Source organism: Acinonyx jubatus, chromosome A3, assembly GCF_027475565.1.
Source record: "Acinonyx jubatus isolate Ajub_Pintada_27869175 chromosome A3, VMU_Ajub_asm_v1.0, whole genome shotgun sequence".
NCBI lineage: Eukaryota > Metazoa > Chordata > Mammalia > Carnivora > Felidae > Acinonyx > Acinonyx jubatus.
The window spans coordinates 118,868,807-118,893,830 of NC_069388.1; the positions used below are offsets into that span (position 1 = coordinate 118,868,807).

General features: G+C 38.6%; 1 protein-coding gene across 15 annotated transcripts in view; it reads left to right on the forward strand.

Moving 5' to 3' along the window:
* Positions 1-25,024, forward strand: part of ITSN2 (intersectin 2) — a 147,316-nt gene that overhangs the window by 4,448 nt on the left and 117,844 nt on the right. The gene's annotated exons all lie outside the window — the stretch shown is intronic.

The window sequence follows — 25,024 nt, forward strand, 5'->3', positions numbered from 1 at the left end:
AGCCCCACGTCAGGCTCTGTGCTGACAGCTCAGAACCTGCTTTCTGTGTCTCCCTCTCTCTACCTCTCTCCCACTCATGCTCTCTGTCTCTCAAAAATAAATAAAACATTAAAAATAAAAATATTAATAAAAAAGAATGGTGGGCAGTGGCAAACTATAGAGTCCATGTAGATAAACCCTAGCAGGGTTTTCTCTGACAGGAGGACACTGTTAACTGCTGCTTTATCATTTTCTTTTTGCTTAAACACATTGGCATGAATTTCACATGTGTAGCGTTTGGTGATTTTACTTTTTGGTGGACATGAAATACATTTTGGTAAGTATAAGTGAGAAATTCAAGACTCATGAAATTTGCAGAGAATGATGTGGACTGAGATGCACGTGTAACACGCATTTTCTAACTTTGTGGTAAGTCCTGAAAACCTGAATGGTAGAAGAGAAGTCATGGTTTAATTTCCACTTAACCTTCTTTCACTGTGAGCATTTTAGGCTTCTCCTCTGCTAATGTTCCAGTGAAATGCTTATAAATTGATGTTGTCCTGCTGCAGAGACAGCCTGTATTGGAAGGCTTTCCCTGTCCACCTCTCCTTCCTTCTAATGCGTGGTCCTCATTCTGTGATTCTGACTTGGAGTTTTTGGCTCCTTCAGGATCTAGAGAACAGAATCACTTGTATGATTGAGATGTTAAGAGCTGTTTAGACTAGATACAGATAACCCCAACCTTTTTCTGAACGTTACTCTCCCATACCTGGGTTTATAGTCTTTGTAGCATGGTGGTAATCTCATCTTGATAAAGTACATGCTGTAGCTCCCTCTTAAATACATCTTTGTTATCGCTTTCTATGTTAGGTTGACTTTACCTCATCTTTGTCTTTCTGGGGGCTTCGGTGGGGGAAAAATCCCTCTGTTTTCTGTCATCTGCTTTAACTTTTCCTTTGTTCTTAACAACCATCTTTCATTCTAAAAATTAAACCCAACAGAAGTTACTGCTCATTCATGGTACCAAATTCCTCTAACAAATATTGTGTGCGTACAGGCCAGGAACTGCCCCAAGCATTGAGCATGTAAGCAGTTGATAGAATATACAAAAATCCCTGCCCTTATGCTGCTTATATTCAAGAAGAAAGAGGAGAGACAATCAACTGTCTAGAAGTTAGAATTTGCCAGGTGCTGTGGAGAAAAAGTAAGGCAGGAAATGGGAGTAGGGAATGTGTAGGTAGTTGGGTGGGGGGTAATTGAGAGAAGTAAATTTGCCTTTTTCAAGGTTATTATTAAAAAATGAAAGACCTGGGAAAAGATTATTGTTTGTGCTTTATGTGTTAACTTATATTTCACGTATTGTATTTAGCAAAATTTATTATTTAAGGCTTTTTTAACGTTTATTCATTTTTGAGAGATGGAGAAATGAGTGGGGGAGGGGCAGAAAGAGAGGGAGACACAGAATGCCAAGCAGGCTCCAAGCTCTGAGCTGTCAGCACAAACCTCGTCACAGGGCTTGAACCCACGGACTGCGACATCATGACCTGAGCTGAAGTTGAACGCTTAACCAACTGAGCCACCCAGGTACCCCTGTCATTTTAATATAACTATTGGGTTTGCACCCAGCAGATCCCTGAATATTTCTACGTTCTAATAACTTAAAGGCAGACAAACAAACCTCAGATACAACATGACTAGAGCAGAGATTTATCAAATGGTTTGGAATAGATACCTTAATTTTACTTTTCCTAAAAGCACTATATTGTGTTTGTTTTTAAACCCTATAGGCTTTCTGTTTATACCATTTTTATTGTGATGAGTAATATATGTTCTTTTGGAAAATTGAAAGCAACAGGGGAAATTGAAAGAAGAAAATAGTCACTGAGAATCATATTACCCAGAGAAATGGTCTCTCTTAATACTTTGGTAGATATCCTTCTAGAAATTTGTCTTTGCAAAAAATGGGATTATATACTGTGGTGTGTTACCTGCTTTTTCGCTTACTAACATTTATCAAAAAATAGTTCTATTTTATTGCATACTTATCTACAGCATAATTTTCTTGGCTAAATAATACTGCTTTGCTACTATAGAATGTTAACAACGTCTGACATTTACTGAGCATTTACTGTTTTCTAGTTACTTTTGACACACTTGATGTATTTTTTTATTCACTTAGTCTTCAGCCTCTCCATAAAAGCTATTCTATTATTACTTATTTTGCAGTTGAGAAGATTGAACAAGGACAGGTTTAGTAATTTTACCAAGATCTCACAGCTAATGTGCTCATATTATCCTCTCATATTGGTTCTGTAACTTTAAAGTAGTTTGTATTTTTTAAATTTAAGTTTTATTATTTGTTTGTAAAAATTTACTTAAGTAGGCTCCATACCCAATGTGGGGCTTAAACTCATGACCCTGACTGAGATCAAGAGTTGCAGGCTCCCCATAAAAAAAGGCGGGGAGGTACCTGGGTGACTTAGTCGGTCAGGTCATGGCTCAGGTCATGATCTCATGGCTTGTGAGTTGGAGCCCTGCTTTGGGCTCTGTGTTAGCAGCTCAGAGCCTGGAGCCTGCTCAGATTCTGTGTTTCCCCCTCTCTCTGCCCCTCCCCTGCTCATGCTCTCTCTCTTAAACATTAAAAAAAAAACAGGTGGGGTGGGTGCCTGGGTGGCTCAGTTGGTTGAGCATCCGACTTCAGCTCAGGTCCTGATCCCACAGTTTGTGGGTTTGAGTCTTGCATGGGACTCTGAGCTGACGGTGCAGAGCCTGCTTAGGATCTCTCTTGCTCCTCTCTATCCGCCCCTCCCCCCACTCATGCTTTCTCTCTCTCTTTCTCTCTCAAAAATAAATAAACTTAAAAAAAACAAAAACAGAGTTGCAGGCTCTACTGACTGAGCCAGTCAGGCAACCCTATATTTTTTAATTATGCCACAGTTAACATCTTTGTAACCATATCTGTGTTCACATGTATGATTATTTCCTTAGAATAAATTGCTAGTAGTTTTAGTAGTCGTAGTCATGGATCAAAAGGTATAGACACTTCTTATGGCCCATGTAAAAGCATTGCCAAGTTGTCTTCTAGAAAAACTTGTCAGTACCGAAGTGTTCTCCTACCAGTGAAACTGATCCTGTTTCCCATATCGTCAGAAACATTGGCTTCTTTTTTTTAATCTCCTAATTTGATAAAGACCACCTTGTTTTTCTTTCTCTATTTTTGAAGGCATATTTTTAAAGATTTTACTTTTAGAAATATTTACCTCTGCTCTTTCTCACTTCTTTGGCATTTTCATCGCTTGGTTATTTTTAAGGATTCTTTATATTTTAAGAATAGTAACTCTTTGCCATATAGTTATAGTTTTTTTTTTCCAAGTTTCTTTCTTAGTTTTGTTTATGGATTTTTATCAACGATAATAGCTAACGTTTATATAGGACTTCTCATATATAACACTATTCTAATTTCATTATATTTACTCCCTTATGTAATTTTTACAGCATTCCTATGGGGTAGGTGCTATTATTAGCCTCATGTATGAAGTCCTATGACATTGTCTTTTGATTCTCAGCTTTTTTCCCTGTGTGTCTTTGCCTGTTTCTGTTCCTAATTCGTAAAAAATCTCTGTTTCTAGCCTACTGGGTAATACCTATTGATTAGTTCACATTACTCAGTTGAGGAGTCATTTCCTCTGAGATTACTCAGCTAACAATTTTCTGGTTCCCTAAAGCAAAGTTAGGTGCTCATCTTTTGTCCTTTCTTTAGTACCTATATGGAATTCTAAGTTTTGGCCTTTTCCTTTTGTGTATACCCTGCTCTTTTTTTTTTTTTTTTTAATGTTTAATTATTTTGAGAGAGTGCACATGTACGTGTAGGGGAGGGGCAGAGAGAGAGAGGGAAAGAGAGGATCCCAAGCAGGCTCCACACTCTGCACAAAGCCTGATATGGGGCTCAGTCTTGTGGCCGGGAGATCATGACCTGAGCCAAAATCAAGAATTGGGGGCTTAACTGACTGAGCCACCCAGGCACCTCTATTCCCTGCTGTTATACATCTTATCCAAGTGCTATACATCTGATGACTTGGTAAATATTTGTCAATTTGGATTAAAGGTGCTTATGGTGATGTTGTTGATATCAGGAAGGGAATCAACCTTCCAAGTATATAAAACAGAGAAACTTACATGGAGAAAGTAGCATTGGAAATGGGCTTTCAGTGAGAAAGGGGGGAAAGAGAGGGAGGGGCCCAGAGACAAATTGAATGAAAACAGGCTTGGAAGTTTCCCATTCTGGGAACAGCAAGTTACTTACAGGATTATTAACCTTGCCTCTGGGAAAGCCTGATAAAATAAATAACTCTTTTACCCCAGTGTACCTTTTCTGGTGTTCAGAGTATTTGAATCTTCCTTCTAGATCTCTTCTCTAAAACAAGGCTCAGTTTTTCTTCTGACTTCCCCCTTTTTCCCAGTGTAATGGGGGAAGTTGGAGGGTCCTGATGTAATCTTGGTAAGATTTTGAAATGCCCTGGGAAGTTTGGTGAACTGGTGGGGTAGGCCCACTGGCAGCCTCTGCCAGAAGTCAGAGCCTTAGGAGAAAGAGCAAACCCTGAAGACTTGGGGTTCTAGTTACACCTCTCTCTGGCTATTGGTGCATTTGATTAGATCTCACTTCCTTTTCTCTCCAGCATTCATTATGTTTCTGTTCTAGTTTTGTTAAGAGGCATTTTTCTCTAAATTTACTAGTTTAATTTTGAAGTATACTGACTACTTGTCTCTGAGTTATATTAACAATGTAACCTGCCATTTAATGAAAATATTTTTCCAAATTCTTTTAGTTTTTCACCTTAACATTATTTCTCATTATGTAACTTAAACATATATTTACTGTGGAAATAATATGTACTGATTGAAGAAACTTTGTAGAATAGGAAAAAAAAGAAGTAGGAGAAAAAGTCATTCCAAGTCCAGCAACCAATAACAACCACATTTTGGTGTTTCCTATGCACCGTATCTTTTCTTTTTTGTGTTTTTAGATATATATTATTGTGCATGTTTTATAATACAGCCTGGTAGTTGAGTATAACATGGCTTTTGCTGAGTGAGTTTTAGTTCCAGCTTGGCTTTTTACTAACTTTGTGAATGTAAGTTTCGAAAAGACTTGGTTTTCTCTTCCTTAAAAAAAGTGGAGTTTTAATAATAATACTTATCCATAGCATTGTTATGAGGATGAAGAGATAATGTATGTTTAGTGTGACCATCTCATAATAAATTCTTTCTATATGGTAACAATAATAATCAAGCCTGTCTTTTGCTTAGGTCAGCCAGGACTGCTGCCCTTGGCTATGCTTGGAGGGAAGGGGGCATGTCAGGGGCACTGTACCTCTCTTTTCTGAAATAATTAAAATTCAATTTCAAAATTCTTTTTTTTTTTTTTTTTTAACATTCTCAAGGGACCTATGAAAATGTTTACAATAAGGCCTTCTTTAAAGTGTAATTTATCTGGGGCCAGCCCCATAATTGGTGAGTGGCCTTGAGCCTCAGACCCTTCTAGGATGGCCCTGATAACAATGATGTCAGTGATAACACATAGAAACCTGAGTGTCAGGCTTGGAATTTGGGAAGTATGCAGTGATTGTTGGCTGCTATTATTTTCATAATGATACACATTTATATCATAAATTTTAATTATAAGAATGTAAGCCGTTTCCAGGTTATCATATGGTCTAGCCAAACTTGTGTTTTTAAAAATAGGTTTATTGAGGGGTGCTTGGGTGGCTCCATCGGTTGAGTGTCTTCACTCTTGATTTCAGCTCAGGTCATGATCTCATAGTTCATGAGTTTAAGCCCCATAGCAGGTTCTGAGCTCATAGCACAGAGCCTGCTTGGAATTCTCTCTCTCTGCCCCTCTTCCATTCTTGCTGTCTCTCAAAATAAATAAATAAACTTAAAACAATCGGTTTATTGAGATATAATTTACAGGTCACAATGAATTTGATTTAAGTAGCAGCATAATACTTGATTTGCCCCACTGTGGGGCACTCAGGTTATTTCCAGGTTTTTTTCTATAATAACTAATAATTGCAGTGAACATCTTCACATTTACCCCATTTATCATCGTTTTCTTATGACAGATTCCCAGAAGTGAAATTACTGGTTTATTGGATATGAACAGTGGTAGGGTTCTTGCTGTATGTTCTCAAAGTGCCTTCTGAAGAGCAATACCAGTTTGCACCCCCATGAGTTATGTCTGCAGCACTCATTCCCCTCACCTTTGCTGGCCTCGAGTATTAGCCATGTTTCTTTAAAAAAAAAAAAAGTTTAGGGGGCGCCTGGGTGGCTCAGTCGGCTGGGCTTCCGGCTTCGGCTCAGGTCATGATCTCAGGGTTTGTGGGTTTGTGAGTTCGAGCCCTGCATCGGGCTCTGTACTGACAGCTCAGAGCCTGGAGCCTGCTTTGGATTCTGTGTCTCTCTCTCAGAAATAAACAAACATTAAAAAATAAATAAAATAAATAAATAAATAAATAAATAAAATAAGTTACTGGAAGAAGCAACTTAATTTGCATTTCCTTGATTATTTGTGACATTGACATTCATTAGTTTCATTTCCCCTTTTGAAAACTGTCTTTTTTTTTTAACTTTCTGTAATATATTTATTTTTTATAATTTACATCCAAGTTAGCACATGGTGCAGCAGTGATTTCAGGAGTAGATTCCTTAATGGCCCTTACCCATTTAGCCCATCCCTCCTCCCACAACCCCTCCAGTAACACTCTGTTTGTTCTCTGTGTTTAATAGTCTCTTTATGTTTTGTCCCCCTCCCTGTTTTTATATTATTTTTGCTTCCCTTTCCTTATGTTCATCTGTTTTGTCTCTTAAAGTCCTCATATGAGTGAAGTCATATGACATTTGTCTTTCTCTGACTAATTTTGCTTAGCAGAATACCCTCTAGTTCCATCCACGTAGTTGCAAATGGCAAGATTTCATTCCTTTTGATTGCCGAGTAATATTCCAGTGTGTGTGTGTGTGTGTGTGTGTGTGTGTGTGTGTGTGTGTGTGTGTGTATATGTATATATATACTGTGTATGTATGTATATATATACATACTGTGTATATATGTGTACATACACAGTATGTATATATATACATACATACATGTATATACTATGTATGTATATGTATACCACATCTTTTTTTTGTTTTGTTTATTCATTTTTTTTTTAACGTTTATTTATTTTTGAGACAGAGACACAGCATGAACGGGGGAGGGGCAGAGAGAGAGGGAAACACAGAATCGGAAGCAGGCTCCAGGCTCTGAGCCATCAGCCCAGAGCCCGACGCGGGGCTTGAACTCGCGTACCGCGAGATCGTGACCTGAGCCGAAGTCGGACGGCTTAACCGACTGAGCCACCCAGGCGCCCCTGTTTATTCATTTTTGAGAGAGACACACACACAATGTGAGTGGGGGGGTGCAGAGAGAGAGACACAGAATCCAAAGCAGGCTGCAGGCTCTGAGCTGTCATCACGGAACCCGACACAGGGGTCTAACTCACCAACTGTGAGGTCACGACCTGAGCTGAAGTCGGACGCTCAACCGACTGAGCCATCCAGGTGTGCCTTACCACATCTTCTTTTCCATTCATCCGTTGATGGATATTTGGGCTCTTTCCATACTTGACTATTGTTGATACCGCTGCTATAAACATTGGGGTACATGTGTCCCTTCTAAACAGCATACCTGTATCCCTTGCATAAATACCTAGCAGTGCAGTTGCTGGGTTTTAGGGTAGTTCTATTTTTGTTTGAGGAACCTCCATAATGCTTTCCAGGGTGGCTGCACCAGTTTGCATTCCCACCAGCAATGCAGAAGAGATCCTCTTTCTCCGCATCCTCGCCAACATCTGTTGTTGCCTGAGTTGTTAACGTTAGCCATTCTGACAGGTGTGAGGTGGTATCTCATTGTGGTTTTGATTTGTATTTCCCTCATGATGAGTAATGTTGAGCATTTTTTCATGTGTCAGTTGGCCATCTGGATGTCTTCTTTGGAGAAGTCTATTCACGTCTTTTGCCCATTTCTTCACTGGATTATTTGTTTTTTGGGTGTTGATGGAAAACTGTCTTTTTGAGGTCTTAATGTTTTCTTTATCTGCTTTAATAGTTCTCTGTACATTAAAAATATTGACTTGGAACACCTGGGTGGCTCAGTTGGCTAAACGTCCGACTTCGGCTCAGGTCATGATCTCATAGTTCGTGGGTTCGAGCCCCGTGTCAGGCTCTGTGCTGACAGCTCAGAGCCTGGAGCCTGGTTCAGATTCTGTGATTCCCTCTCTCTCTGCCTCTCCCCTGCTCACAGTCTCTCTCTTTCAAAAATAAATAAACGTTAAAAAAAACGGTTTTTAAATATTGACTATACTTGTGGTTTTTCCTCATTTTCCCCATTTACCTTTTAATTTTGTTTTCAGCAAAAATTTAAAATATTTATATAGATGTGAATGGCTTCAGAACTTAGAAAGTTATCTTTGTTTCAGAGAGGTAATATTTTACTTGAAGGTGAAGCATCTATATGAATGTTTTCCCTCTATACTTCTTATTCAAGACAAGTAAATAGTTTTGTTTTCATATTTAGTCCTGATAGGAGACTGAAGAGAACAGACCTAATAGCCAGCTCCCCCACCTTCCCCTCATAGCAATGCAGGCTGAGTCACAAGCTAATCTTAGGTGTTTTTTTTCCCCTCTGTGTGGGTGAATTATCTTGTTCAAAGTTGTTGACTAGTTCTTCTAGAATTGATTTAATTTAAATCTGCAATATTATTGGAATAGTAACTACTTCAGTATTACTTTAGCATTTCTGTTCTTTTATACCTGCTCGGTTTAATGGTTGATTCTTTGTAGGCTAAACTTAACATTTATAAAAGGTCAGGCTTATAATTTATATTTAAACATCTTAAACTGAGGTTGCCAAGTTGCAGAACTAGAACTAGTAATAAGTTTTTATAGAAAAGTTAATCTTTGAAGCTTTTAAGTCTCAACATGCTTTGTGAATTTGGGGCCCTAAGCCTTTAGGTAGAAATAATAGTAACCTTTTTCTCAGATATTGATTAAAGTGAGAAAAATATGTCCTTCTTAGTAGTAATTGGTGACTTTAGTTTGTTGTACCTGTTCAGTGAAATTAAGATAAATACTGTGTAGGAATGCAAGCTGGTGCAGCCACTCTGGAAAACAGTATGGAGGTTCCTCAAAAAAACAAAAATAGAACTACCCTATGACCCAGCAATTGCACTACTAGGCATTTATCTGAGGGATACAGGTGTGCTATTTCAAAAGGACCACATGCATCCCCATGTTTTATAGCAGCACTATCAACAATAGCCAAAGTATGGAAAGAGCCCAAATGTCCATCAATGGATAAATGGATAAGGAAGATGTGGTATATATATGATAGAGTATTACTTGGCAATCAAAAAGAATGAAATCTTGCCATTTGCAACTACGTGGATGTAACTGGAGGGTATTATGCTAAGTGAAATTAGAGAAAGACAAAATTCATATGACTTCACTCATATGAGGACTTAAGAGACAAAACAGATGAACATAAGGGAAGGGAAACAAAAATAATGTAAAAACAGGGAGGGGGACAAAACAGAAGAGACTCATAAATATGGAGAACGGGATTACCGGAGGGGTTGTGGGAGGAGGTATGGGCTAAATGGGTAAGGGGCACTAAGGAATCTACTCCTGAAATCATTTTGCACTATATGGTAACTAATTTGGATGTAAATTTAAAAAAATAAAAAATAAAACAGGTTAATTAAAAAAAAAAATCTAAAACTGTCCTAAAATTAAAAAAAAAAAAGAGAAATACTGTGTTACAGAGAACAAACTCGGGGTTGCTGAAAGGGTGTTGGGTGGAGGGAAGGGCTAAAGGGGTGAAAGGGCATTAAGGAGGACACTTGTTGGGATGAGCACTGGGTGTGATATGTAAGTGATGAATTGCTAAATTCTCCTGAAATAATTATTACGCTATATGTTAACTAACTTGGATTTAAAAAAAATAAATAAATAAATTGACCTAAAAAAAAAAGGAAATGAAGCCACTAACTCAAAAAGATATACATACCCTATGTTTATTGTAGCATTATTTACAATAGCCAAGAAATGGAAGCAAGCCAGTGGCCATGAGTGGATAAATGGATAAAGAAACTGTGATACATAACATGTTGGAGAGGATTCAGAGAAAGGGGAACACTTTTGCACTGTTGGTGGGAATGCAAACTGGTGCAGCTACTCTGGAAAACAATATGGAGGCTCCTCAAAAAATGAAAAATAGAATTACCCTACTACCTAGCAATTGTACTGCTAGGTATTTTATATAAATGGGAACATAAAATATGCATGGTCTTTTGTGATTGGTTCCTTTTACAACCATAATGTTTTTAAGGTGCATTTTTGTTATGGCATATATGAATAGTTCATTCCTTTTTATGACCAAATATTCCATTGTATGGATATACCACATTTTGTTTATCCATTCGTCAGTGGTTGGACACTTGGGTTGTTTCCACTTTTTGGCTACTATGAATAATATTGCTGTGAGCATCTGTATACAGACTTTTGTGTGGACATAGGTTTATGTTTTCATTTCTCTTGGGTTCATACCTAGGGGTGGAATTGCTAAGTTATGTGGTAGTCTATGCTTAACATTTTGAGGAAATGCCAAATTGTTTTCCAAAGCAGCTGAATCATTTTACATTCCCACCAGCAATGTGTGAAGGATCCAATTTAGGAGATTAGATTTTATGCTACTGATGAGTTATGCTACAGAATCACAGTGGGAAAATGGCTGAAAATGTTTGGATCAGATTGCTGCTTCTCCAGTATGGTTCAAGACACATGCTGGGGCAGAAGGCTTTTCCTGATAAATGAAACTAACATGCAAGTTAGTTCCTCATTTCTTAAGAGCTATTGTTTTTTCATGTCCATTGTCTTCGATTTTTGTATATCAGTATGGACTACTTACTGATAATCTGAGTTAGTAACGATTACTGAAATTTAGTGTTCATAAACTACAATTAACCAATTTGTAGAGCTTACTGAGGGCTCTAATTTAGTTTAGCTATACAATGCTTTGCCAGCATTGAAAAATTCCTACTGTGCACACCCACACTTAGATTTTCAGTGCATCATGGGTATTGTCTTGAGTTTGATGTGGTTTAAGTTGCTATTCTTGAATTAACTGTAATTAATTATGGAATTGGGGCATCTAGACGGCTCAGTCGGTTAAGTGTCTGACTCTTGATTTCCGCTCAGGTTATGGGATCAAGCCCCATGTCCAGCTCTGTGCTAGCAGTGCAGATCCTGCTTGGGACCCCCCCACCCCTCCCCTGCTCATGTGTGCACACGCGTGCACTCTCTCAAATAAATAAATGTTAAAAAAATTATAGAATCAGTGTTAGATTTAGTTTTGTTTCTTATTTACTTATTTATTTATTTATTTGTTTTTGAGAGCGTGGGCAGGGTAGGGGCAGAGAGAGGAGAGAGAAAATCCCAAGTAGACTCTGTGCTGTTAGCACAGAGCCCCACATGGGGCTCAAACACACGAACCTGTGAGATCATGACCTGAGCTGAAATCAAGAATTGGATGCTTAACCAACGTAGCCACCCAGGCACCCCAATTTTGTTGCCCATTTTGCTCTTGTGTAACTGTTGCATTGTATAATTCTTCATCATGAAGTTTTTTTTCTACTGAAAAATGGGAGCAGGGGGTTAGATTGGGTCTCTTGTCCCACTTAGGTGGGCCATGGTTAGAATAGAGAATGAATGGAATATAAAATAGAAGGATTCTTTCACAGTCTAATATTGTATACATTTTTTAAAATGGGAATTCATGTATTTATAATTAAGGGGCTTAACTATGAAATACATGAATCCTCTGTGAGTTCACACTTTGGCTTTGGAGGTCTGAAACTTTTGGAATTGTATGCCACATTTTGTGCATTTGTGTTTTTTCCAGAAAGAGCAACGATATGTTTGCCAGTTTAAAAAAAATTTTTTTTAATGTTCATTTATTTTTGAGAGAGAGTATGTGAGCAGTGGAGGGGCAGATAGAGAGGAAGACACAGAATCTGAAGCAGGCTTTAGCACAGAGCCCGACATGGGGCTCCAAATCAGGAACCATGAGATCATGACCTGAGCCGAAGTTGAACATTTAACCAACAGAGCCACCTAGGTGCCCCATTGCCAGATTTTTTTTTTTTTAAGTCCATGACTCTTCAGAATTGAGATTGGTGAAGAGAATTTGTAAATTTGTGATTTTGAAGTATTTGGGGGAAGTAAGGCCTTGTTTTGCCTAGGTGTTATTGCTCAGAGATATTTTCTGGGTACACTGTTGGTTTTAGTAGGACTATTTCCATGTAAGAGTATCTCTATTTTGTTATTTTGTGGTAGTTTTTCTCCCTGTCAGAACTTGGAGTTTGCTTTTAAAATCCTTGTTCCACATTTATTATTTTATATTTGCTTTCTCAGTAAATTAGGACGTTCTATTTTAGAGTATTCTTTTTGCTGCAGTCATAGCATACTTTCCAGTAATTGAAACGTATTGATATTTAAAAAAAAAAACTTTAAACTGATAGAATTAGGAAAATGGATGAATGCTTTTGTATCCACTGGCTACTAGTTTCATTTTCTTTCCTCTGCTCTCTTGTTCTGTTTGTGTTTTGGTTGACATTGGAAACTACCATTCACAGGTAGAAGCTATTCCCACACAGGACCTTCTGGGGTGTGGCATTGGTTTTGGATGCCAGTCTCTTTAGGCCTCTGCAGTAGGCTGTGTCTGGAGGAGTGTACTTTCCTTTGTAGTTTTTTGCACTAGATGTATCATGGCTGGGTTTGAGAGGAGATTGGTAATATTAGTTAATTGTTTTTGGTAAAACAGACTTGTTGCGTAATATTGTTTATAATAGACTAAAATATAGACAAGAGCAAGGCTCTGGGTTATATTTGCTATTGTGTTAAAAAAGCGTGCAAAAGTATATTTGATGTTTGGTGCCTGGCACAGAGCTTCTAAAACCTTTGGAATTTCCTGAGTGATGAGTGTCTTTTATTCATAATAAACCCCTTCTCATCACACCTGAGCAATGCTACCTAAGAGGTAACTTAGAGTGGTAACCCTAGATAGCCTTAGGATGAGGCTGGACAACCAGAAAGACCAAGAGATTAGAGGGTTGTAACTTCTCCCCCTACCCACTGACCTCTAGGAAGAGGAGGTGGGCACTGGAGATTGAGCTGTACAAAAACTCGAGAACAGTGATTTCAGAGAGCTTCCAGGTTCGTAAAGGCACTGAGGTGTTGGGAGGGTGACATGCCCAGAGAGGGCATGGAAGCTCCGTGCCCTGCCCCCCAGACCTTGCCCAATGTGTCTCTTCCATTTGGCTATTCCTGAATTTTAATCCTTTATATCAAAACAGTAAACACAACTTTTTTTTTAAGTAAACACAAATTAACTCTTTCTGAGTTCTGTGAACTTTTCTAGCAAATTGTCAAATCCAGGGAGGGGATCATGGGAACCCCTGGTTTATAGCCAGCTGGTCAGAAGATGGCCCAGGACTTGTGACCAGTGTCTGAAGTGGAGGCAGTCTTGCAGGACTGAGGCCTTAACGTGTGAGGATTGCGTAACTCTAGATAGTATCAGAATTGAATGGAATTGTTGGACACCCAGTTGGTGTCAGAGAATTGGAGAATTGGTTGGTGTCAGAGAAAAAAACTCCTTAGAAGGCATTGCTAACTTTTGAAAGACAAGTTGTAAATTTACCATGACTTCTTTGAATTACTAAGGTCATAATATTTGTCTGTTTTTAATTGCTTGACCTTTTGGTATATGTGGTTCCTATGAGATTAAAAAAAATAGCAACAACAACAAAACTTGAAAAGTAGAGAAAAGAAAATTCTTTACAGTGTTTCAGCCTAAGTCAACTACTTTTAGCATATTAATGCTTTTGAATCAGAATATATATATACATATATATGTATATATATATATATATATATATATATATACACCTATGTAATTTTTACATAATTAGAATCACTATAGATTTTTGTCTGTTTATTACCTGGAAGATATTTTTTCTGTGTTACTCCATAATTTTCATAAGTATTAATGGCTGTGTTGTTTTTATTTAGTAAATAGACTCTGTTTACTACCCATACTCCTGTTTTCACATGTTTGGTTTGTTCAAGTTTTTGCTATTACAAACAAAACCATGATAAACGTTATTTGGTGAATATATATTAAACATTTAGTCTGTCATACTCTATTAGGTGTTTCACAAGGATAAAGTCCTTTCCTTTAAGAGGTTTTCTTCTAATCCTTGACATGTGCGTATGTAATTTTGAGTATTTGCCTCCATATTCTAGAATTTTGTATTTTTTAAAAATTTTTAAGTGTTTTTATTTTTGAGAGAGAGACAGAGCATGAAGAGGGGAGGCACAGAGAGAGAGGGAGACACAGAATCTGAAGCAGGCTCCAGGCTCTGAGCTGTCAGCACAGCCTGACGCGGGGCTCGAACCCACGAACCATGAGATCATGACTTGAGCCGAAGTCAGGTGTGTGACTGAGCCACCCAGGCACCCCAGAATTTTGTATTTTTTAAAAACTTTATATCACAGACATTACATATCTGCTATAGCCTTGAAATTATCATTTGTAGTAGATGTGTAGTATTCTGAGTGAAATTTATTTTCTTATTCCTTTCTCTGTTGGATAAAGTAACCTTATTTGTATTTTTTAAAAATATTGATGGCACTGTAATATGCATCCTTACATTCTATTTTCCTTCTTTGGATTATTAAAATAAATTCCTATAAGTGGGCTAAGTAGGTATTTTTAGATGAATGTTGTCAAATTTAGAGGTACATGTTTTACCTTTACTCTGCCCGAAGCTTTCTACTTCTATGGTATTTGCCTTTTTAAGAAAAATGTATACACCTTTATTGAACGGCTTAAAATTTACAGAAAAACTGAGCAGATAGTACAGGATTTCTCATCTACCCTTCCACCCAGTTTTACCTATTTATTAATAACTTACATTAATATGGCATGTATGTTACAATTAACCAGTATCGATGCGTGTATTATTAACTAACATCCATGCTTTATTCATTGTTCTGTAGTTTTTATCTGGTGCTTTTTCTTTCTGTCCCAGAATCCCATCTAGGATACCACAATACATTTAGTTGTCATGGACCCTTAGGCTCCTCTTGGTTGTGACAGTTACTCAGACTTTTCCTTGTTTTGGATGACTTTGACAGTGTTGAAGGGTACTGGTTATACTGTAGGATGCTCTCCTGTTGGAATTTGTCTGATGTGTTTCTTGTGAGACAAATAAACATGGGCCAGGCAGGCAAGTTAACCTGACACATTCATTGTAATATAAATTTAACAAGGGGCATCTGCATGGCTCAGTTCATTAAATGTCCAACTCTTGATTTTGGTTCAGGAGCCCCATGTCAGGCTCTGCACTGATAGCACGGAACCTGTTTGGGATTCTCTCTCTCCCTCTTTCTGCCCATCCCTCAAAATAAATAATAAAAATAAAACTTAAAAAAGTAATAACTTACCAAAATGAAAAGTTTTCTCATATACCAAAAATATATAAAATTAATATGTAATATTACCATAATCATAAAGTGCCTAGAATTAAATGAGATGAGTAAAATCCCACTGAAAGACATAAAAATAAACGTCTGAAAATAGGAAAATTATAGGAAAAGATGATAGTGGGTAGATAGGGATTTGCATATTCTAGTGCTGTGGTAGTTAGAAGTCTCATACAAGAGTCCATGGGAGAACCCACAAACTGAAATAAGTGTAGCCTTGTGCGTACACTTAGTGTATGAGAAAAGAGATGCATTTTAGATCAGTTGGGAAGGCTGAATTATTTCATAAATGGTTTCACAAAAAGTACTAGACATTGTAAGTGGTGATGATGGTAGAGGAGTAAACACTTTAGATTCATAGCTGTTCTTTCCACTCCAAAATAAAAATCCAGATCAAATATGTAATTTCAAAAATACATATTTGGGGGGTGCCTGGGTGGCTCAGTCTGTTAAATGTCTGACTTCAGCTCAGCTCATGATCTCACAGCTCGTGGGTTCGAGCCCCGCATCAGGCTCTGTGCTAACAGCTCAGAGCCTGGAGCCTGCCTCAGATTCTGTGTCTCTGTGTCTCTCTGTCTCAAAAATAAATTTAAAAAATTAAAAAAATACATATTTGGTATGTATGGTATGAGACAGGGCTTTCTTAGCATAACAATAATCAGTAGTCATGAAGGAAAAGATTGACAAATTTTGGTATAAAAATAAAGAGGTTGGTATAGTAAAAGATGCTTTCAAATCAAAAGGCAACAAGCCGGATGAAAAGTTTTTATGACACATGTTACAAGTCTGGCAGAGTGAGGCAGAGGAGTGTGAAATGGTCATCAAGGAGAGAGGGGAGCAGATAGATAGGCTAGGGAAACATGAACTTGTCAGGCAGTCAAGAGTGGTCAGGAGTTTAGTGACGCCAGTCAGCACCTTCATTTGTATGGCCATGGAATAGCAGTGAGATTTTACCAGATGAATAGTATAAAGGGAGAGAAGAACGTGAACTTGAGGATGTATACAATGAGTTACTTAATAATAGTGGTAATTATTTGGGTAAAGAGGGATATTAGGACCTAAGGGAGGGGATATTAGGGCATAAGGAAGAATGAGGGATGGTGGAAAGTTGCTGAGACCAATATTTTGTAGGTCCTGGTAAAGTTAAGAATTGCCAGAGTCTGAGAACTAGAGAGAATGGGCTTTTGAGTGAGGTTCTGGTGAAGGGAGGGTGGGGGGCTTGAAGTGGGTTACAGAGGAGCGCAGTCTTCAGTGATAACAAGGCCCACGGTGTGACCTGGGAGTGCCTGGCTGAGGTAAGATGAAGGATAAGATGTTTGGAATACAGGGGGTCAAAGACTTGGAGGCCAGAATGTGGGCAGGATCCTCTGGATATAGGATATAGGATATAGGAAGTATAGGAATAATGTTGGAGGGGGGATAGTGAAGTGGATGTGAAAGCAGTCAAGGAATTGCTCTGGTGATTGTAGGGGACAACACTGAAGGAGAGCTAGTGGTCAAGTCAGATGTATGAAGGCCAAAACTAATTTTCTTTTTCAAATTTTATTTATGAAAACTGTCAGACATATGCAAAAGTTAAAAGTATAAGTGATCACTTATTTTTTGTTTACCTTCATTTACCCATCTACTTTTTAATGTTTTTTACATTTTTGCAGGAGCTTTATTTCTGGAAGAAGGGCAGGCTATAAATGAATACATTTCCAAATTTCTTTCCAAATAGTTGTGCTAATTTACATTTCTTTCAGCTAGGTATTGTTATTACTTTTTAAAATGTATTTATTTAAATTCAAGTTAGTAAACATACAGTGTAGTATTGGTTTCAGGAGTAGAACCCAGTGACTCATCACTTACATAGAACACCCAGTGCTCATCCCAACAAGTGCCCTCCTTAATGCTCATCACCCATTTAGCCCATCTACCCACCCACTTCCCCTCCAGCAACTCTGTTCTCTGTATTTAAGAGTCTCTTATGGTTTGCCTCCTTCTCTGTTTTTATCTTATTTTTCCTTCCCTTCCCCTATGTTCATCTGTTGAGTTTCTTAAATTCTACATATGAGTGGGGGCACCTGGGTGGCTCAGTCGGTTAAGTGTCTGACTTCAGCTCAGGTCATGATCTCGTGGTTCATAAGTTTGAGCCTCTTGTTGGGTGCTGTGCTGACAGCTCAGCCTGAAGCCTGCTTCAGATTCTGTGTCTCCCTCGCTCTGTGCCCCTCTCCCACTTATACTCTCTTTCTTGCTCTAAATTAAACATTAAAAAAAATTCTGTAGAATTTTCACTCATCATATGAGTGAAATCATATGATGTTTGTCTGTCTCTGTCTGACTTATTTTGCTTAGCATAATACACTCTAGTTCCATCCACATTGTTGTAAATGCAAGATTTCATTCTTTTTGATCTCTGAGTAGTATTCCATCGTGTGTGTGTGTGTGTGTGTGTGTGTATACACTATATCTTCTGTACACACACACTATATCTTCTTTATCCATTCATTAGTTGATGAACATTTGGGCTCTTTCCATAATTTGGCTGATAGTGCTGCATTAAACGTAGGGGTGCATGTGCCCCTTCAGATCAGCATTTTTGTATCCTTTAGATAAATACCCAGTAGTGCAACTGCTGTGTCCTTTTTAATTTTTTGAGGAACCTCCAAACTGTTTTCCAGAGTGGCTGCACCAGTTTGCATTCCCACCAACAGTGCAAAAGGGTTCCCCTTTCTCCACATCCTTACCAACATCTGTTGTTGTCTGAGTTGTTAGTGTTAGCCATTCTGACAGGTGTGAGGTTGTATCTCATTGTGGTTTTGATTTGTATTTCCCTGATGATGAGTGATGTTGAGCATCTTTTCTTATGCCTGTTAGCCATCTGGATGTCTTCTTTGGAAAAGTGTCTAATCATGTCTTCTGCCCATTTCTTCACTGGATTATTTGTTTTTGGGTGTTGAGTTTAATAAGTTCTTTATAGATTTTGGATACTAACCCTTTATCTGATATGTCATTTGCAAATATCTTCTCCCATTCTGTCATTTGCCTGTTAGTTTTGTTATTCCCTTCACTGTGCAGAAGCTTTTTATTTTTGTGAGGTCTCAATAGTTCATTTTTGCTTTTATTTCCCTTGCCTCCAGAGACATGTCAGGTAAGAAGCTGCTGCGGCCGAGGTCAAAGAGGTTGTTTCCTGTTTTCTCCTCTAGGATTTTGATGGCTTCCTGGCTTATGTTTAGGTCTTTCACCCATTTTGAGTTTATTTTTGGGTGTGGTGTAAGAAAGTGCTCCAGGTTCATTTTTCTGCATGTCGCTGTCCACTTTTCCCAGCACCATTTGCCGAAGAGGTTGTCTTTATTCCATTGAATGTTCTTTCCTGCTTTGTCAAAAATTAGTTGGCCATACGTTTGTGGGTCCATTTCTGGGTTGTCTATTCTGTTCCATTGATCTGAGTGTCTGTTTTTGTGCCACTACCATGCTGTCTTGATGATTACAGCTTTGTAATCCAGCTTAAAGTCCGGAATTGTGATGCCTCCAGCTTTGGTTTTCTTTGTCAGAATTGCTTTGGCTATTCAGGGTCTTTTCTATTTGCATACAAATTTTAGGATTGTTCTAGCTCTGTGAAGAATGTTGGTGTTATTTTGATAGGGATTGCGGTCGAATGTGTAGATTGCTTTGGGTAGTATTGACATTTTAACAATACTTGTTCTTCTAATCCATGGGCATGGAATGTTTTTCCATTTCTTTGTGTCTTCTTCAGTTTCTTTCATAAGCTTTCTGTAGTTTTCAGTATACAGATCTTTTACCTCTGGTTAGATTTATTCCTAGGTATTTATGAATTTTGGCGTAGTTGTAAATGGGATTGATGCCTTGATTTCTCTTTCTGCTGTTTCATTATTGGTGTATAGAAATGCACCTGATTTCTGTACTTTGATTTTATATCCTGAGACTTTGCTGAATTCACATACCAGTTGTAGCAGTTTTTTGGTGGAGTCTTTTGGGTTTTCCATGTAGAGTATCACGTCATCTGTGAAGAGTGAAAGTTTGACTTCTTCTTTGCCAGTTTGTATGCCTTTCATTTCTTTTTAAGTGTCTGATAGCTGAGGTTAGGGTGTTCCTGACCTTAAGGGGAAGCTCTCAGTTTGTCCCCATTGAGGATGATATTAACTGTGGGCCTTTCATATATGTCCGCTAGGTATTATTATAATAATACTTCTTTTTACAGCTATTGTTAGAGTTCTTTGCATTGTTAAGCTCTTCACTATTTCATGTGAATTAGCTGCCACCTATTTTCCCAGGCCATGCTCTTCACTCATCTTTTTTTTTTAAAGTTTTTTTTTTAATGTTTATTTTTATTTTTGAGAGAGAGAGAGAGAGAACGGGGAAGGGGCAAAGAGAGAGGGAGACAGGATTTGAGGCAGGCTTTGGGTTGAGCTGAAGTCAGAGTCTTAACCAATTGAGCCACCCAGGCGCCCCATCTTCACTCTGCTTTTGCACATGCAATTACCTCTGCCTAGGATGTTTCTCTCCCACATTCTTTCATGTAACAGATGTTTCCATGTGTAAGGCATAAGCTAATTGAACACAAGCTGAAATGCACATATCTAGTTGATTCATGGGAACAAACATATTTGCATGTGACCTTCTCTTGTTGCTTGAAGAGAAATTTGTGCGTAGGCACCTGGGGGCCCGGGAGATCCAAGAGTGTTTTCAGCCCTGCCCTTTAGACTGTCTGGGCCCAAAGAGAAGAGAGGAAAAAGGGTTGCCAAGAAAAGCTGTACTTTCTCAACTCCTTTTCCTTTTGCTTCCAAACTTATATGTATCTTTCACCCTTATGTATCTTTGTTGTCCTATATTCCCAGAGCCAGAACTGTGTGCCCCATGTTCTTGCTTTATACTGTAGAGCTGTCTCCTTTCTCTGGACTCCAGCTTCCATTATTAGGTAACCTCCTTTCCTCCTCCTTTTGGAAATTAAATCTCTCCCTCTTCCTCTAAAAATAGTTTTATTCTCCCATCTAAAAGGAGAGCCTTATAACCTTGCCTCTTTTCTAAAGCCTGTTATCTCTCCTCCCACCCTTTTTTCCTCTGTCCTTCTTGAGTCACCTACACTTCACCTGCCAATTACTGCCTGGTTTACTTCAGTTTGACTTTTACAGCCAGTTCCCTGCACTGGAACTACTCTCAAGCAGATTGCCAAAACTGATGGCTTAGTCTTGACTTCTGTGACATTTGACAATTATGACCATTATCTTGAAACACTTTCTTTATATCCCGATTTCTCCTTTTTTTTTTTTTTTAACCTCTTTTCTGATTGTTCTCCTGTTTCCTGTACATGCTTTTTGTGGATAATGTCATTCACTGACGTGTACAACCCTTCCCAGTCCATGAGAACTACCAAATCTGGGTCCGCAGCCTGGGCAGAATCCTTACTGTCTCTTAGATGTTCCCACCTGTGTGTCTTTATAGGTATGTCAGATTAGGTAAGTTAAAAATTGAACATTTTGTTGCCCACCCCCCAAATCTTATATCCAGATTTCTACTTTCTTAGAGCTTCTCTCTTGATTAATATTACCACTCTCCTCTCACCCAAGATAGAAACTGATCTTGATGTTCTTCTTTCATCAGCATTTAGCTGATCAGAAAATGCTATCCGTTCTACCTCGGAAATCCCTCTTCTCTATTGTCTACATTCAAATTCACACCATCTGAATTATGTCCGTCACTTCATAACTGGTATCCCTTTCTCGAGATACTCTTGTCCGGTTCAGTTGCCGTATTTTCAGAATTCTCTTCCTTTGCCCTTAAAAGATGAGGTTCTTCTCTTGTTTCTTATATATGCTTTCCCTGAATAAAGTCACTCACTGACATTAAGACACCTATTCCTGGTCCTTGGTCACTACCAAATCTGGGCCTCTAGCTGGAACATATACTGTGTTTTAAATACTTGCTCTCTATGACTTGCACAGTGAAATTCAAAATCATTAGCATGACATACTTTGTTCCTTAAATTGTGTGATCTTGGCAAGTTACTTAATCTATTTGGCTTCTCTTTGTTTCTAAAATGAGGGGGATGGAATTCAGTATGCTTTTAACTCTTTTTTTAAAAAGAAAAATCATCAGATAAAATATTATAGAGAAGCCTCAGTATGTAAAACACAAAAACAGAGCTACTTTCATTGAACTTGATATCCTCTTCCAGCCTCCTTCCCTCTTCCTTATCCTACCTCTGTTGTATCTCTTTTTGAAATTTCTAGAACTGGGAGGAGCAAGATTTAAAACTACTGGGTTTTTTTTTTTTTAATGTTTATTTTTGAGAGAGGGAGATAGAGTGCAAGCGGGGAAGGGGCAGAGAGAGAGGGAGACACAGAACGGAAGCAGGCTCCAGACTCTGAGCTGTGAGCACAGAACCCGACGTGGGACTCAAACTCACAGACATGAGCTTATGACATGAGCCAAAGTCAGATGCTTAACTGACTTGAGACACCCTGGTGCCCCATATCTACTGGGTTTCTTAAGGTCCCTTTTAACACTTAAGATTAAGTGAGTTCTTTGAAATTACATGGCTGTCACATCACACTGTCTTTGAATAGGAAAGGCTTTACTGTGATACCCACTGTGTACTTTCCTTTTAACCAGTCCTTCTGTTAGATTCAGGTACTTTTCCTTTCTTTGTATCAGTGCCTGTCCACACACCTATACCGTGTCTTTCACTCTGAGCATGCATGGGACCCACTTAATTTGTCACTAACCTCACGTTAGGTCATTCTTACACAAATATTACCTCCTTTGTAATATGTGCCCTAGTTTAATTTACCTCTCAAGGAGTGTTAGCTCTGTCCTCTGGGTTCTCATAACATTTTTCAAATCCTTATTATTATAGTGACTATTCATGTTTGATAAATATATAAATGGATGAATGAAAGAAGGTATGGATAGATAGGGAACAGCTGTAGAGAATATATGTACTCTGTAAATTTCATCTTACTGTAGAAACTATAAAGAAGTAGGTAATTTTGTTTCAGTCATTCTCTCATAGGACTGACCTTGATCTCCTTAGGAATCAGATGAGGAAGGAACATTTTCTCCTAACTAATCAGTAAGTTTGAAGAGTTGGCTCTATGTACATAGCACGTGAAGTGGAGGGGGCACTGGCGAAAGTTTTGTAAGATATGCCTTCGCGAGCTCGATTATCATGCTTTTGAATAGCAGGCCTTCAATCAAATTTACTTAAGCTAACCAGCAGGATTCAAAGTAGAATTGAAAAATCCAGGCCTTCCTTCCTATCCCAATATAAAATTGGAATTCAATAGGCAATAAAACTTACTCTCTAAAAACATACTTAAAAGAAAAAACAAATTATGAAAGGGATATTGCAAGGAACAATTTGCTCTAAAAGCCACAGCTCTGAGGCCTGCAGGGTGTCAAGGAAGTCATTTGTGTAGCCAGTTTCTTTTCTGTGTATTCAGTTCCACAGTGCCTCTCTCCGTGCTTCCCTTGCTTTGTTTTTGTTTATCTTACCCATACTACTCATTTACCCAATTCATTTGTTCAGCAAATATTTACTGAGCATTTTCTCTGGGAGATCTGTTTTAGCACTAGACCTAAACAAAAAATGGCCTCTGCCCAGAACAAGTGAAACATGTGAAATTGAAATACAGTATGATAAATGAGGTTACTGTGGCATGCACTAGATTGTGGACAACCTAGGAGACCATGACTAACTGGGCGCGCACACGTCTCTCAGAGAAGAGGTGACCTTTGAGTTGGGAGTTGAAGACTGAGAAGGAGGTGTGGTGAATGTGACAGAGCAGTTTTTTACAGAGAAATCGAGGAGTGAAAAAAGCATCATGATTCCCCCTCCCCTCAAAAGGTGATGTTCTTAGAACATGTGAGTCAAGGGGTCATGTCTAGAGATGAATGTGGTAAAATAGATTGAGGTGAGGTTTTGAATCATGTTTCATACCATGTTTCTTACTAACAAATTTGGGCTTGAACTTGCAATCGTGACATAATTTTATCAGGAGAAGGGCATTAGTAGGTATTGTGGAAGAAAAAAAACTAGTAGCTTTCCAGAAGGGTCTCAAGGCAGGAAGACCATTTTAGGATGTTCATGCCCTAATTCCCACAATCTCCCAGTGATGTACCTGGGAGTCTCTAGATTATGAAGTGTCCCCAGTGATATAGTCAGGTGAGTTGGGAAACTCCTATGTCCTGAGCATTGGACAGAAGAGATGTGGTTTCTAGAACCAGTTTTGCTGCTTACTAGCCCTGTGAGATTATACAAGTCTCTTAGTTTTCCTGTCCTGAAAATTGAAGGTTTTGGACTAATTACTGTGATTGTTTCCTTCTAAAGTTCTGTTCTTCTAAACAGACAAAAAAAATCCAGCTTTAATCGAGCTATTTTTAACTTAAAATGACTACAGTTTTCCCCTCTCTGGATTTTAAAGAAGGATTTTCTGCTCTTGTTGAAGCATTTCTACTTTTCTCTCCTTAGTATGAACATAGTTCCTGCATTTTCTACAAGTGGTATTTGCATTGTATTAATCCACTGCTTTCTTCTTTGCCTTGTGCCTGCCAGTTACCACACATGTGTTTGTGGTGTCTAAAAAGGTAACAGTGGCAGTCCTCTATTTATAATGTGCAAGAAAGTCTCCATATGAATATCCTAAAGCCATAGGTAATTAATAACAGTGTTTTAAGTATATGATAACTGCAAACTGCCAAGATTGCCCATCATTACATGTTACCCCTTTTAAGGAATAGGGACAGGTGTTGGATGCCGACTCCAATCACACATGCCTGAAACTGGCAGCAGGCATGTAGCTGGGGAGATGCTGATTACTCCTTTCTTCCTCTGAGAGGGTTACACCAAGAGGACCAAGAATTAGCTGTCCCCTAATTTGTATACATCATAGACCTATATGTGTGGACCTATGTGTTGGAAGACATCTCTGGTATGTTTGCCTTCTCCCCTACAAATGTGCCAACATTAAGTTGACCTGCTCCTTGCAGGAAGCTGTGACCCATTCATCATTAATTCTTATGCCCATTGGGGCACCCAGGTGCCTCAGTCAGTTAAGCATCCGGTCATAATCTCGAGGTTTGTGAGTTCGAGCCCTGTGTTGGGCTCTGTGCTGACAGCTCAGAGCCTGGAGTCTGCTTCAAATTCTGTGTCTCCTTGGGGCGCCTGGATGGCTCAGTTGGTTGAGCGACCCACTTCGGCTCAGGTCATGATCTCACAGTTTGTGAGTTCGAGTCCCACATCGGGCTCTGTGCTGACCACTCAGAGCCTGGAGCCTGCTTTCTGATTCTGTGTCTCCCTCTCTCTCTGCCCCTCCCCCACTCATGCTCTTGTCTCTCTCTGTCTCAGAAATAAAACATTAAAAAGAAATTAAGAAAACCAAATCTGTCTCCTTCTATCTCT